The sequence below is a fragment of the Taudactylus pleione genome, unplaced genomic scaffold (assembly GCF_031769625.1).
Source record: "Taudactylus pleione unplaced genomic scaffold, aTauple2 ptg000316l, whole genome shotgun sequence".
NCBI classification, from domain to species: Eukaryota; Metazoa; Chordata; class Amphibia; order Anura; family Myobatrachidae; genus Taudactylus; species Taudactylus pleione.
The window spans coordinates 11578239-11592937 of NW_028284717.1; the positions used below are offsets into that span (position 1 = coordinate 11578239).

The 14699-nt window shown below is 46.7% G+C and overlaps 1 long non-coding RNA gene across 1 annotated transcript in view; it reads left to right on the plus strand.

The window, feature by feature from the left end:
* The first annotated feature begins 2270 nt into the window (after nucleotides 1-2270).
* LOC148510574 (uncharacterized) overlaps nucleotides 2271-14699 on the plus strand; it is a 487397-nt gene continuing 474968 nt past the window's right edge. Inside the window, exon 1 of the long non-coding RNA XR_015869399.1 lies at nucleotides 2271-2287. This is a non-coding gene — a long non-coding RNA (uncharacterized LOC148510574). The remainder of the gene's footprint in view (nucleotides 2288-14699) is intronic.

The following is a 14699-nucleotide window of genomic DNA, read 5'->3' on the forward strand; positions in this document are numbered from 1 at the left end:
GGCACTGCTCCTTTGTTGATGCACGTGCAGCCACAGTGCACACAATTCACAAACACAGAATTTTTTTTTTTTTTTAGCACTTGGGGGGAGCACCCCTGACGGACAGAGCACCCCCTGGACAACACTACAGCACCCCTTTAGGACTGGGACACTGCACAGGACTTTGGAGTGGACACAGCCCCTATGGACAACTGACTGCACAACACAGTCCAGCCAGCCCCTATGGACTTTGAAGTAGTGGACACAGCCCCTATGGACAACAGCAGCACAGCACAACACTACACTGCACTACACTACACTACACAGCCCAGCCAGCCCTAACTCCCACCCTCCCTCTTCACTGTCCACAGCCGAGTGAGAAAATGGCGCCGACGCGGGTACCTTATATAGGATCCAAAACCCGCGAGACCCGGAAGGCGGGATGATGACGTTTTGCCTCGATTTCAGATCCGAGTCAGGCGGGAAAAGTCGAGCCTGACTCGGATCGGGGGGGTTCGGATTTCAGAAATCCGAACCCGCTCACCCCTACTTATAACACATTATGCTACACAGGAATACAGTTGCAAAAATATGCAAATAGTTCCAAAGCTTCCATAAGCGTAAGGACGCCCACCGCTGCCTTCTCATCCACTTACAATGCCGCTTACCTGCGTAAATATCACTAACATCGACGCACATCGAGCAGCCACCTTGCCCCTGCGGCAGGTCTGACCAGCAGCAAACACTGTAGCTCCCCTGACATGCAGAGGGCTCTCATGCTGTGTATGTAATCGCAAGGGCTAATTTATGCACGCCCATGTAATGGCATTTTAAGCAGTAAGATGCTCCTGCATTTTTCTGACCCCCCCCCCCTTACCTCCCCCAAACACTGACTGCCTATCACTCACTTTGCGAATCGGTTTTCTGTGCATGTAGAATCGCAAGACAATCGGAGTGCATACGCAGTGTGGGTTATATGCATGCGCAATGGCAAACAATCGCTCATTCTGCGTAAAAATTGCCGCTGCGTCTGTCTCTGCATCAGGCCCATAGTATGTGTATGTGATGCATAATCTATATCAAATATATGGCAAGTCAGCTATACATTTATCAGTGTGCACTTCTTGCATCTAAGGGTGCCTACACACTTGGCGATGTGCTCATGATCCGACTTGGGGCCTGATTCAGACCCACTCGCGAGCGGCTGTCCGCTCGCAAGTGGGTCGATGGTGTGCACTGCGCATGACGGAGGGAGCTCCGTCGTGCGTATGCGCGAGACGCGACGAGCGAAGGACTTTCCTTCGCTCGTTGTGTCTGATCAAAGGGGGCGTGCTGTCGATGTTGATTGACAGCACGCCCCCTTTGGCGGGCGTACCGGGGGCGTGCCTGCCAGACGGAGGCGTTCCCTTGGAGGCGTTCCCAAGGGAACGCCTACCGTCAGAAGCCGGCCCCACTGACATCACTAGTGATGTCAGTGGGAGTGATTTTGGCTCTGATAGAGCCAAAATCACTCCTGGCCTTGCGATTGAGAAACTCAACCGCAGGCTTCTGCTCGCACTGGCGATGGTCAAGACCATCGCGACCATCATCCTGCACGCTCGTATAGGCTGTGGGTGGTGACCCACAGCTATACGAGCGTCCAGGAGGACGCTCCATATTAATGGAGGTGGGCCCTGATTCAGAGCGAGCGCTCTGGTCAGAGCGTCCGGCTCTGAATCAGGGCCTTGGTGTCCAATTTCCCCTTGAACTCTCCCCAGCAGCTCCCCAACTATCGTGGTCACGATTTGGTGTTAAAAGCTGTCCAATGTGACAAACGATCTATCGTGTCTCCTACTATTCGAGTGCATCGTGCCTCCTAACTATTCCAGTGCATCGTGCCTCCTAACTATTCCAGTGCATCGTGCCTCCTAACTATTCCAGTGCATCGTGCCTCCTAACTATTCCAGTGCATCGTGACTGAGATTGTCAGATCTGCCCTACAGGAGACAGAACCTGCAGGCTGTCTCAGCGGCAGTAGCGGATTTACCGCTAGGCAACCCAAGCTGCCGCTTAGGGCCCGGCGGGTCCCTGGGGGCCCGCAGACAGGGCTGTAGAACGGAGGCATGTTATATTATTGTTTTGCCCAGCAGACTGTCAGCACATTGATTCTACAGCTGCCGGGTGCTGCTCTGTTTCTCTGCACTCCTCTAGTCTCCCCTGCTCTGCTGTGCTGCATGTGACCAGTAAGGTCACACGCAGAGAGAGGAGCGGAGCCTAGCAGAGGCTGAGGTGCCCTCCATGCTGACATGTGGAGAGAGTGTAATAGGAGGTGAGTGCCATTGCCTGTTGGGCCACATACTATGGTGCTGTGGATTGGGGGGGGGAAGGGGATTGTCCACCTGCACCTGCTATAGTCCACAGGGGAGAGGGGGTGTTTGATTTTTCTATCACCTTCCTGCTCCTGCTATAATCTCTGCAGGATGTGGGGGAGGGGTGGCGCGGGGGTGTTTGCTGCACGCAAATAAAGACTGTCTTGTGCTGTGTGAATGTATAATAAATGAATGTCAGTGTCAGGAAGTGTGTGTCAGCCACTTGGTGGTGTCATTAAGTGTGTGTCAATAAGTGTGTGTCAATAAGTGTGTGTGTCAGTACATGTATGTGTATATATGAGGCTATGGGGGGCAGTGTGTATTTGTATGAGAGCAGTGTGTGTGTGTGCGGCTATGGGGGCAGTGTGTGTGTGTGCGGCTATGGGGGCAGTGTGTGTGTGTGCGGCTATGAGAGCAGTGTGTGTGTGTGTGCGGCTATGGGGGCAGTGTGTGTGCGGCTATGGGGGCAGTGTGTGTGTGTGTGCGGCTATGGGGCAGTGTGTGTGTATGACGATGGGGCAGTGTGTGTGTGTGCGGCTATGGGGCAGTGTGTGTGCGGCTATGAGGGCAGTGTGTGTGTGTGTGTGCGGCTATGGGGCAGTGTGTGTGTAAAATTGCATGCTGTTGAGGGAGTAGGGCCCCAAACTGATATCTTGCTTAGGGCCCCATGAGGTCTAAATCCGCCTCTGCTCAGCGGGGCGCTGCACTGGAGGGCAGGGTGATTTCTGTCCTTCAGAAATAGGGCAGGGCGCGGCGCCCTGCTGAAACAGCCTAGCGGGAACGCTATTATACCACGCAGTAGTAGTGCCTTATAACACATTATAACACACAGTAGTAGTGCCTTATAACACATTATACCCATACTTGCCGACAATCTGGCTGCTCCTTCCGGGAGGGAGCAGCCAGATCGGCAAAACAGGGGGCGTGGCCGGCAAAAGGGGGCGGGTCCAAATGAGCTGAGGTCGGTTTGCGGGCGTGACAGGGGGCGGGGCCATGTTATTGCATCATTTAGCCCCGCCCCCGCTACACAATGCAGAAAAAAGGCATTGCGAAGCAGGGGGCGGGGCCAAAATAATGCGAATCACGTCAGCGCCCCCCCCCCCGCTGCAGGGGTTTATCAGGTAATGGGGAGGGGGTATCGGCGGCAGGCGGGAGGCTTGCCTGCCTTTCCGGGGGGGCGGGAGCTGCACCCGTTTATCGGGAGGCTCCCGCCCGAATCGGGAGGGTAGGCAACCCTGATTATACCACACAGTAGTAGTGCCTTATAGCACATTATGCTATACAGTACTAGTGACCTATAACACATTATACCATACAGCAGAAGTCCCTTATAACACACTATGCCACGTAGTAGTAGCGCCCCTTATAACACATTATGCCAAACACAGTAATGTTCCTTATACATTATGCCACACACAGTAGTAATGCCTCTTACACATTATACCCACACAGTAGTAATGCCTCTTACACATTATACCCCACACAGTAGTAATGCCTCTTACACATTATTCCCCACACAGTAGTAATGCCTCTTACACATTATACCCCACACAGTAGTAATGCCTCTTACACATTATACCCCACACAGTAGTAATGCCTCTTACACATTATACCCCACACAGTAGTAACGCCTCTTACACATTATACCCCACACAGTAGTAATGCCTCTTACACATTATACCCCACACAGTAGTAACGACCTCTTACACATTATGCCACACACAGTAGTAACGCCTCTTACACATTATACCACACACAGCAGTAATGCCTCTTACACATTATACCACACACAGCAGTAACGCCTCTTACACATTATACACACACAGTAGTAACGCCTCTTACACATTATGCCAAACCGTAGTAATTCCCCTTACACATTATACCACACACAGTAGTAACGCCTCTTACACAATATACCACACAGTAGTAACGCCTTGTACACATTATACCACACAGTAGTAATGCCTCTTACACATTATACCACACACAGTAGTAACGCCTCGTACACATTATGCCAAACAGTAGTAACGCCTCTTACACATTATACCACACAGTAGTAATGCCTCTTACACATTATACCACACAGTAGTAATGCCTCTTACACATTATACCACACAGTAGTAATGCCTCTTACACATTATACCACACACAGCAGTAATGCCTCTTACACATTATACCACACACAGCAGTAACGCCTCTTACACATTATACCACACACAGTAGTAACGCCTCTTACACATTATACCACACAGTAGTAATGCCTCTTACACATTATACCACACACAGTAGTAACGCCTCGTACACATTATGCCAAACAGTAGTAACGCCTCTTACACATTATACCACACAGTAGTAATGCCTCTTACACATTATACCACACAGTAGTAATGCCTCTTACACATTATACCACACACAGTAGTAACGCCTCTTACACATTATACCACACACAGTAGTAATGCCTCTTACACATTATACCACACACAGTAGTAACGCCTCTTACACATTATACCACACACAGTAGTAATGCCTCTTACACATTATACCACACACAGCAGTAACGCCTCTTACACATTATACCACACACAGTAGTAATGCCTCTTACACATTATACCACACACGGTAGTAACGCCTCTTACACATTATACCACACACAGTAGTAATGCCTCTTACACATTATGCCACACACAGTAGTAATGCCTCTTACACATTATACCACACTGTAGTAATTCCTCTTACACATTATGCCGAACACAGTAGTAATGCCTCTTAAACATTATGCCACAGAGTTTATAATCTCTGTTCAGCTACAGCAACACCAACCTTTAATCTAGATAGATCTAATGGCTGCTTTGGTTGGCACTTCCTAGACACAATTGTGATGCTTTTTGAATCTGTACCCTATGAGCACATGCTATTCAAGGGGTAATAGCACTTCCACTTTACACTTCAATTTATCTGGTTTGTCCTTGAGCAATTTTTTCTGTCTTTACAGGACACGTGTCATTTTATGTATACTACCTGGATTGTATTATAAATTTAGCAAATGTTAGCAAATAAATTATAAGTTGGGATAGGAGAGCTCGGATGGAGTGCAGGCACCGCTGCTGCAGCCAAGGAGGATTCACTGACCATGAAGTATGAGGGCGGACAGAGAAAGAAGGAGATGCTCCGAGGTGGCAGTGACAGATGAGATCCTGCCAACAGCGATTGGTTAAGAGATGCTGCCGGCAGCGATTGGCTGAAATAGCGGGTCTGCAGGACGTGGTCTTTGTGTGCTATGTCCGCAGCAACCAATCACTGGCAGTGTCTCCCAAACCAATCGCTGCCGGCAGTGTCTCCCAAACCAATCCCTGCCGGCAGTGATTGGTTGGGGAGACGCTGATGGCGGTGATTGCAGCACCCGCTCTGTTTTAAAACCGGGTCCTCAACTGGAATTGGTATGACATCCCCCTGGACCTAAGCCCGATGGATACAATACCGACGCCGGAAGACAGATGAGTGAAAATCCTGACAGGGTGAGTATTTTAACTATCCCTAACCCTGTACCCCCCCTAACCCTCCTTTAGGGATGCCTAACCCTAACCTCCTCTCAGAGGTGTCTAAACCTAACCCCCCCTCCCCGCACCTAAACCTAACCCTCCTGTGGGGTGCCTAACCCTAACCTCCCTCCCTAGTGCCTAACCCTAACTCCCCCTTCCCCTAGCCTAACTCTAAGCTTCCCTGGGGGGTGTCTAACCCTATATTCCCCCGGGGGTTCCTAAACCTAACCCCCCCCCATCCCTGAGCTAAGTGTTCTACTTACCCAAAGATCGCGATGGCGGGGGTCGGTGTTCCGACATTGGGGTTAACATAGGCGTGGTATTTCGACGCCTATGTTAAATCCCTTGCCGGGTTTACTCTGTCGAGAAGCCGGCGGTCTGCATTTTGACCGCCGGCTTCCTGAACGCATACCCCTCAACTGCCTGTATCGCGTAAATACAAGCTGTAGCACATATTTTGTAATCATTGCATTAAAAACAATAAAAATTAATATAGTCACTGTCTGAGGGGTGGAATCATGGGTAGTATAAGGGATGGAGGACCTGCTAGGCTGCTACAATCAGTGAGGGGGATAGGGGAAGGCACTTTTATAATACTTATTATCACAACCATTAGTGTGTCTGTATTATATATCAGTGTCTCCCTCATTGATTGTAGGAGCTTAGCAGGTCCCCTTAAAATACAGATTATTACATCCTTCAGTCAGTGTGGCTGCATTATATATAAGTCCCCCCCCTCCAAATAAATCATAGAAATTACTGACACTATTTTAAATAATACTGCTCCCTAACACCTCCCCCACCCCCACCCTCGCCCAGTATAAGAGCAGGCTGATCGTGTGAGTTACAAAATGAATATAACGATACAGGCACTGGCAGGAGCAGGCAGCCGCTGTGTCCATAGCAAGAAACTCACCTCAACATCTACTTGAACTTCTCTGTGTGCGTCCCGGCTCCGTGCTCTGTGTGCGTCCTGGCTCCGTGCTCTGTGTGCGTCCCGGCTCCGTGCTCTGTGTGCGTCCCGGCTCCGTGTGCGTCTTGGCTCCTCTCTCCGTGCGCGTCCTGGCTCCTCTCTCCTGCCCTGCAGTTTCTGTTGTGCGTGTGACATCATGACGCATGCGTGTGCGTCATGATGTCACACGCACAATAGAAACTGCAGGGCAGGAGTCACAGGCATCCGGCAGCTGTGCTAATACCCTAAGGACAGCGTCATGAGAGAGGCGGAGCTGAGAACAGCATCAGGAAGGAGGCGGGGCAGAGGACGCAGTAATCAGTGACTGACAGTATGTATCTGCTGGAGAGGGAGGCAGGGCTGTTCGATCGGTCCCACGGACAGCGACAACCAGACCGGCCCATCTGGTCATCGGCCCTTCTGGCATTTGCCAGAATTGAACGATGGCCAGTCCGGCCCTGGTACTAACATTTCTTACAAAGTCCTTCAATTATGTGATAACTATAAACAGGGGTGCCGAGAGGAGATCCAGTCAAGATGCCGGCAGACGGGATGCCGGATTTCAGGATAGCGACGCCGGAATCCCAACGCCCGTCAGAATGCTGACGCCGGCATACCGAAAGGATCAAGATACCGACGTCAGCATCCTGAAGGTAAGTAAGGGGGTTAAGGCGGGGATAGGGGGGGTTAGGGTTAGGGAGCTGCCTGGATGGGTTAGGGTTAGGCATCGACCGGGGAGAGTTAGGCTGCGGGGTGGGAGGATTAGGGTTAGGTGAAGGTTAGACACAGCCTGGGGAGGGTTAGGTTTAGGGTGCGGGAAGGGGGAGTTAGGTTTAGGGTTAGGTATCACCGGGGGTAGGGGTTAGGGGAGAGAGGGGGATGTTCACCATCAGGATGCTGCTCTCAGTCTTCTGACAGCCGGCATCCCATCCGGTAAATCATTCCGATTCTGCCAAAAGGAGAGGGGAGCGGGTACTAATTACACCGGACCAGGCTTGATGTCATCGGCGGCAGCAGCCTGTGTCTCTTCAGTCCAGCATATGCTGCTGTGTGCTGGGCTGCAGTGGGACCAGAGAGGCAGCAGAATTCAACCCCCCCCCCCTATTTGCACACAATACTGTTTAGATATTTATTTTTAATGAGGCGTGGCCATACCTACTTATATTATTCCACGCACCCCCCATTTCACCAGGCCTGGCAAAGCTCACTACGGCCTTTGTAGAGTCTTTCTACTCTGTCTGTCAAATCTACTTGTGATGTCTCTGAACAGTTGTATGAGACCATAACAAGACAAAAAGAAAATTATAGTTTAGTAATTATATTGTGACGTACAACAATCCACCACAACGTGATTTGTGTCTAAAACCTGGACATTGTTTCCTAACTTACATAACCCCAGTGTAAAGCTCCTTCAGCACATAAGTATTTGTGAAGTCCTTCAGGGATGATGTGCCCCATTGTGAATGCACTCACTTGAAAAATAGCTTTAGATGGTGTATATCAATTTTCCAGGTCACAGAATATTCCCATACATGTCATGGAAACATACAGAGACTGGAGAAAATTATTTTAGAATATTATAATAGACAACAGGTAAATACCATGTAGAACTCAATACCAAAATGCAGTACCCAGGAACAGTTGTCCTCCTGTACACGTAATCTTCCAATGTCAGATGCAAGGTCTGCTTACCACCACACAGCAAACCACTGACGCGTTTCACCAGCTGTTGGCGAAGATCAGTTAATTGAAACTCTTTAATGTCTTGAATGGCACATCGCATCAATGTTGGCGATTTAATTCTCCCCAATGAGTGGATATAAATAACATAGACACGCATCAAAAACACCACAATGGTTTATATATAAAACTATATTTTATTTGCTAGAAATGTATTTTTGTATGTGAGAGCACCAACATATGTACAATTACTTGTTTATTGTTTATTCGCAGCGACTCATTATATGTAGCAGTTTAGCAGCAGGCAGGAAAGTATTCTATTGCTTCTCACTGCATGATAGGTGGCAGAAGCTTATCCCAGAATACGTAGGGGTGGTGCCATCTCCAGCAGTCTGTGAACAGTTTACACTGCAGAGCCAGATTGTTTTCAAACTCAACAATGTCAAACCAGGAACAGATTTAAAACATCTGCAATGTCCGCTTTTTCCATTTGATCTTGTACATATACAGGCACAAGATATTATTATTATTTTACTGTTGTCTATATATATATAGCGAACATATGCATATATTGCGGAGGTCTTCTATGCTATGAATACCTAGAAGTCGCTATTTAGTGCGCATGTCGCTTAAGAAAGAATTGCTTTCCAGTCCAATCGCGTGGTTCCAAAGCATTTATGTAAAAAGGGTAACACGATGTAAGAGTTAACAATGACAGTAAAAAGCAATGAAAATAGTACAGATGATACATATGCGTGCGCACTGGTCCCACTATACAGTCATCAATCCAGAAGTCTGCGGTCGCAAAGAAGATGTGTGTACACTGAGGTCAGGACACCAGCTATATACCTTACAGGTTTCTGAGTTAACAATGGGACAAATTGACAGGTTCTTATTGGTTCTTGCTTCTGGTCAATCTGGTCATTGGTCAGTTCATACGGTGTCATCAGGGGTATGGCTCAGTCCTCCATTGGTCACATTGTGTAGTTTCCCGCCGAACAACTGGTTAATACTGGCTACAACACTACATACAAGTAATAACATTCTACTCAATAACTCTCTATCATCCATAAATAGCGGACGCATGATGCGACTTCTTTGCCGATAGAAACGGATGTCTGCAAATAAACAGGGATTTAGTATGATACCAAACATGACATGTCCACTGTATTCTGAACCTTAGATCTCCATTAAGTACATTTCACATCATAATTATTAGCTAAAAATACCTTTAATAACTCTGGTCATTACCTATAATGTGTGGGAACCATTTTATATGTATCCGTTCGCATATGTGCGTCTGTGTATTGAAATAGCAAATGTGCGTCTATGTGTATGTACGTGAATATGCATATGAGCATCTGTGTGTATATATGTATATATGTGTTCGTTATGTGCATCTGCGTATGTGTGTTGTGAAGACGCATTTTAGCGCATCGGATTGCACCGACTATATCATCAGATAATAATTGTAAAGTGATCGTATCCAATTATTTGACTTTGACAATGCACAAGAACATTATCTAGAAAAGCCAAAAATAAATAAATAAATGCTGCTAATTTTGAGAAACACAGAAAAACATTTTTATGAGATGTGAACTGCAAAGGCCAATATAAAGAAAGACAATGACTGGCCTAATGGACGGTATGGCACAGCCGCTTCAACGAATGTGCTAATGCAGAAGGAGGAGCCGATAGGAAATAAACACCATCTGCATGTATCTGCGATCTGAGTGCAGCGTCCGTAGATACTGCACTCCGATCTCCATCGCGACCATTTATTCTGCACATGAATGGATTTCCTCCTCCTGCTCCACCCCCCGGCAGTAATGTAGCAGTCTGTGACCGCCAACATCACTGCCGTGTTCACGCCTCAGAGTGCCCTGCAAATGGCACCCTGGGGTGTATGCGCCGGAATCAAAAGTGTGAGGAGGGGAACTTACAGTAGTCAGCCCCCCAGAACCGCCCCCGAGCACTGTCTGTGGAGAGATCAGCTGCAGCAAAGGGAACTGATAATCAGTCATCTCTGAACCACTCTCTGCTGCACTCTACAGGATGGTATGGGGGAGTGGCTACATGAGTAATACCACAGGGGGGAACTGGTATTGCCTCACAAACTAATTATAGGGGGGGAATTATATTACCACTAGGGAGTGGGGAAAATTCCATTGGGGATCTATTGTCCCTGGTGCTCTGTGTAACACTCGGGGGTGGGAGGTACTGTATGGAAATGGGGGCGTGCGAGACATCCCCTAGGAATATTAGTTTTTTCAATATAATCTTCAAATACGTTTTTTTTTAAATACATTCTAAATTGAATCAAATAAAACAAACCATTTGCGAGTGGTATTCGAGTAAAAGAATTAGCCAGTTAAGTGGTTAAACAATAAATATGTTTATTTAAGCATATACACGGACTGTTTCAGGCATCTCCATTCCACTTTTCTCAAGTAAGATCGATAAATGAATAGATATCAGTTAGATAGATAGATAGATATGAGATAGATATGAGATAGATAGATAGATATTAGATAGATAGATATGAGATAGATATGATATTAGATAGATAGATAGATAGATAGATGTCAAAGACGTAGGGATTTGAGGCTGGGAGTTGGGTCTGGTTTGTTAGGATCAGCTGCACGCTGGAAATTGTAATGAAGTTCTTGCGCATAGAGTGGAATTACAGGATACTATCTGAAGAGGAGATGCAGCACTAGAAGGCTGGCTGCATACTATAGTCATGTACTGAAAGAATAAGGATGAACTGGACTCCAAGTAGATACTGGAGGACGACTGGACTCCAGGCTGGTACCGGAGGGTACCTGATCTCCGGGCTGGTACCAGAGGGTAACTGGACTCCGGGCTGGTACCAGAGGGTAACTGGACTCCGGGCTGGTGCCGGAGGGTAACTGGACTCCGGGCTGGTACCGGAGGGTAACTGGACTCCGGGCTGGTACTGGAGGAAGGACTGAATCTCACAAGAACAATTCACGGAAGATATAGAGAAATCACTCTGAGGAGCACAGTAAGGAAGCTCACTGACAAGGCTATGAGTCCTGTTGCACTGGCAACTTGATACTGCTGCAGGAAGTCTCTTTATAGGGACTGCAGTATACTGATTGGCTGAGCACTGGGGAGAAGCTGCTCCATTGGTGGAAGTGGGGTCACATGGGTTTGTCCAAGATGGCTGCGCCCATCTTCCCGGAGAGAGGCAGCCGGACCACGTGGGATGCCAGGACCGCTACAGTGGGGAGAGTGCAGCTGCCTGTGAGGAGATAGATAGATAGATACTAGGTATGAGCAGTTTGGAATTACTTGATTTTACTCGGTTATGTTTGGATCTCAAAAATGGCATCATATTGACTATCCGACTCTCATGCATTTTGAATAGCCAATAAGATAAATCCAAACTTGTGCTAATTTGGCGAACCGCTCATCTCCAGTAGATAGACAGATAATATAGTGCCAACATATTTTGCATCACTTGTAAACCATGGCGCGGTGGTTGTGGAGTTTGTATGTATTCCCCATGTTTATGTGGGTTTCCTCCCTATGCTTCTTGTTTACACCTTCAGTCCAAAAAACATATACAAGTCAATTCAATTGTGGGACGCATTTCACATCAAATTCAATTGATCCCATTTATTGTTTAAATCTCTTCGGACATAGGGCCTGATTCAGAGCAGGACACTATTTGCGAACGGTCGTTCTGAAAAGAGGGTTGGCTATTTAAATGAAGTGCTCGCTCTTTGCGGTCTGTTGACGCCTCTAAGCCTGAATGAGCGAACAAAACCTGCGGCCGCTATTTTGATCAAAATGCCCCCTGGCCGCTCGCATCCTACGTCATCTCCGCTATTTATTTGATTAATCGAGTACATCGAAAGGCGTCTGAACTGCTCGCAGTGCTTGTGGTTGGATTTTCCTACCGCAATCATGCGAGCAGTTCAGGCTAAGAAACTACCAAGTGACATGGTCGATGACGCTGCTTTGTTAATTATGCACACCCTTAAAACGCCCGTTTTGACCTTTTGGGACGCCTGCGTTCGGATTACCACTCCCCGTTTTCAAGCACCTTCCCCTGTTACCACCCACAAACGCCTCATTCTGTCACTCAAATTAGCAGGCATTCGCTATTTTGCGAGCACATGAATTTCGACCGCACTGATTGGTTTGCGCATGCGTATTACGAGCCGTACGTATGCGCAGTTGTGCAAACATAGCTCGGAGCGAAAGAGCGGCCGCTTACGAGCGGCTCTGAATCAGGCCCATAGAGCCTAGTGTGTGCGTGTCTGTGTTGGTGTGTGTCTGTGTGTACATTGTAAGCTCTCATAGTTACATATTATCTGTATTGTACTACATAATAAGATTGGTGTTAAAATAACTTATGACAATAAGCTACACGGGGCAGGAGGTGATGTGAATGGCTAAAACTCTTTCTGTAAAGCGCTGAGTAATTTGTCGGTACTATATAAATAAACCAAAATATAACTTTTCATGAACTTGCTGCTAAACTAAATATACAAGTACAGATGTGTCACATTAATCAGGGTTTTTCGTTTTAGCTTATTATAAGTCTGATCGTCACCAATAAGCGACAGATGACCTTTATAGACTCCAGTATTGATTTACGTAGGGAGGAGAGGTCTACAGTAACAAGAAAAGAGTACCTGACATACAGTAATTAGTATTACCTTTTAATGTTTGTTGTAACCAAATTAAATTCTGCATAAATAATGAGCTACAGTAACTTCTTCCCTTCAGGTAAGACCCTCCAGCTTATGAGGAACATGTTTGTAGAGGTTCCTGCTCCTGCCCAGGTTTAGAAGACTTGTCTTGTGTGTGTGAATTACACCTGACAGGAACTTTCCTTTCTCTGCACCAGACGTGTGGCTTTAGGTATTTTGTCACTGATTTGGTAGGGCCATATAATTATAAAGACCCATGTGTTCTCACCCTTTTAAAGTTACACGTTGATTTCTAGCCCTATGTTATAACACATTAGTCATTTACTTGTATTTAACTATGTCTAAAAAAAAGTTAACTCTCTCGTAAAACAGGCCCCATAAACTCATCCTGTCTGGACAGTCATTTTCCCACATTCACATCCTGTTATTTCCGCTCTGTAATATTTCTGATCCTGTTTGCCTCAATTCACCTAGCTGTTAGAGGAAACAATATGGCTGTATTCACACATTCAAGATTTTTCCCCTTCTGAAAGATTTACTTGTCCCTGTTGCTATGCAGTATTGTCCCTTTGTCTCCTAACTCCTCCGTATGTTGTTCATTGTTCAGGATACAGGAATGTTTTCTATTGGAAAAACTGTCTTACTGATATTTTTATTATCTGTTGGGAAATGCTGTTTGCTTTTCATGCGTGTGTCTAAAATGAACGGTAATGTAACATATTATTATTTTAGTTCCTTTTTAACTGATTGAACAAGAGACTCGCTCAGACAACATTTATGGTTGGAGTCTATTAGTAGCCTGTAGTAACAGTTCTCAGATTAAGGGGATTTATGGTTGGAGTGTATTAGTAGCCTGTAGTAACTGTTCTCAGATTAAGGGAATTCAGTTCGCCGTGATAACCCGTTTTCACACATAAAAGTGAATTTTGGACGGAAAAAAGCATTTTGGGACCTATTCATCAACACTAAAATAACGTTTTTAAGGACATTTTCCTTAAATAACGTTATTTTGGTATTCATGAACAAACTTAACACAGGAGATATCACAGATATCTCCTTGCTAAGTTCCCCTGCGTTAATTTCCACACTCCCCATACATTAGTACATTAGTATGGTGATGTGGAAATTGTGGTATTCATCAAATTCCGAAAATTATCAATTTTCGGAATTTGATGCAGTTACTATTCGCCACTGTGAGGTGGCGAATAGCAGGTGAAACTTACCTGTATCCGCGTGTGCAGGTCCCCCGACGAGTCCCTCCGGCGCTCTGCTCCGTCCTCAGGCTCCGGAGGCTGGTCGGACATGTGTGCTCCCCAGCAGAGCACAAGAAAGTTTAGACAAAAAAAAAAAGTTTTTTTTTTTTTTCTAATCTGTCATGTGGTCTGCTGGGGAACCACATGACAGACCAGCAGGACGGAGCCGGAGGCTACTGCGCGGACAGGTAAGTCGGGGGGGGGGGGGTGAGCAGAGGGGGGGTACGAAACTTACTGCATCTGTAGGCAGTGCTGCGCAT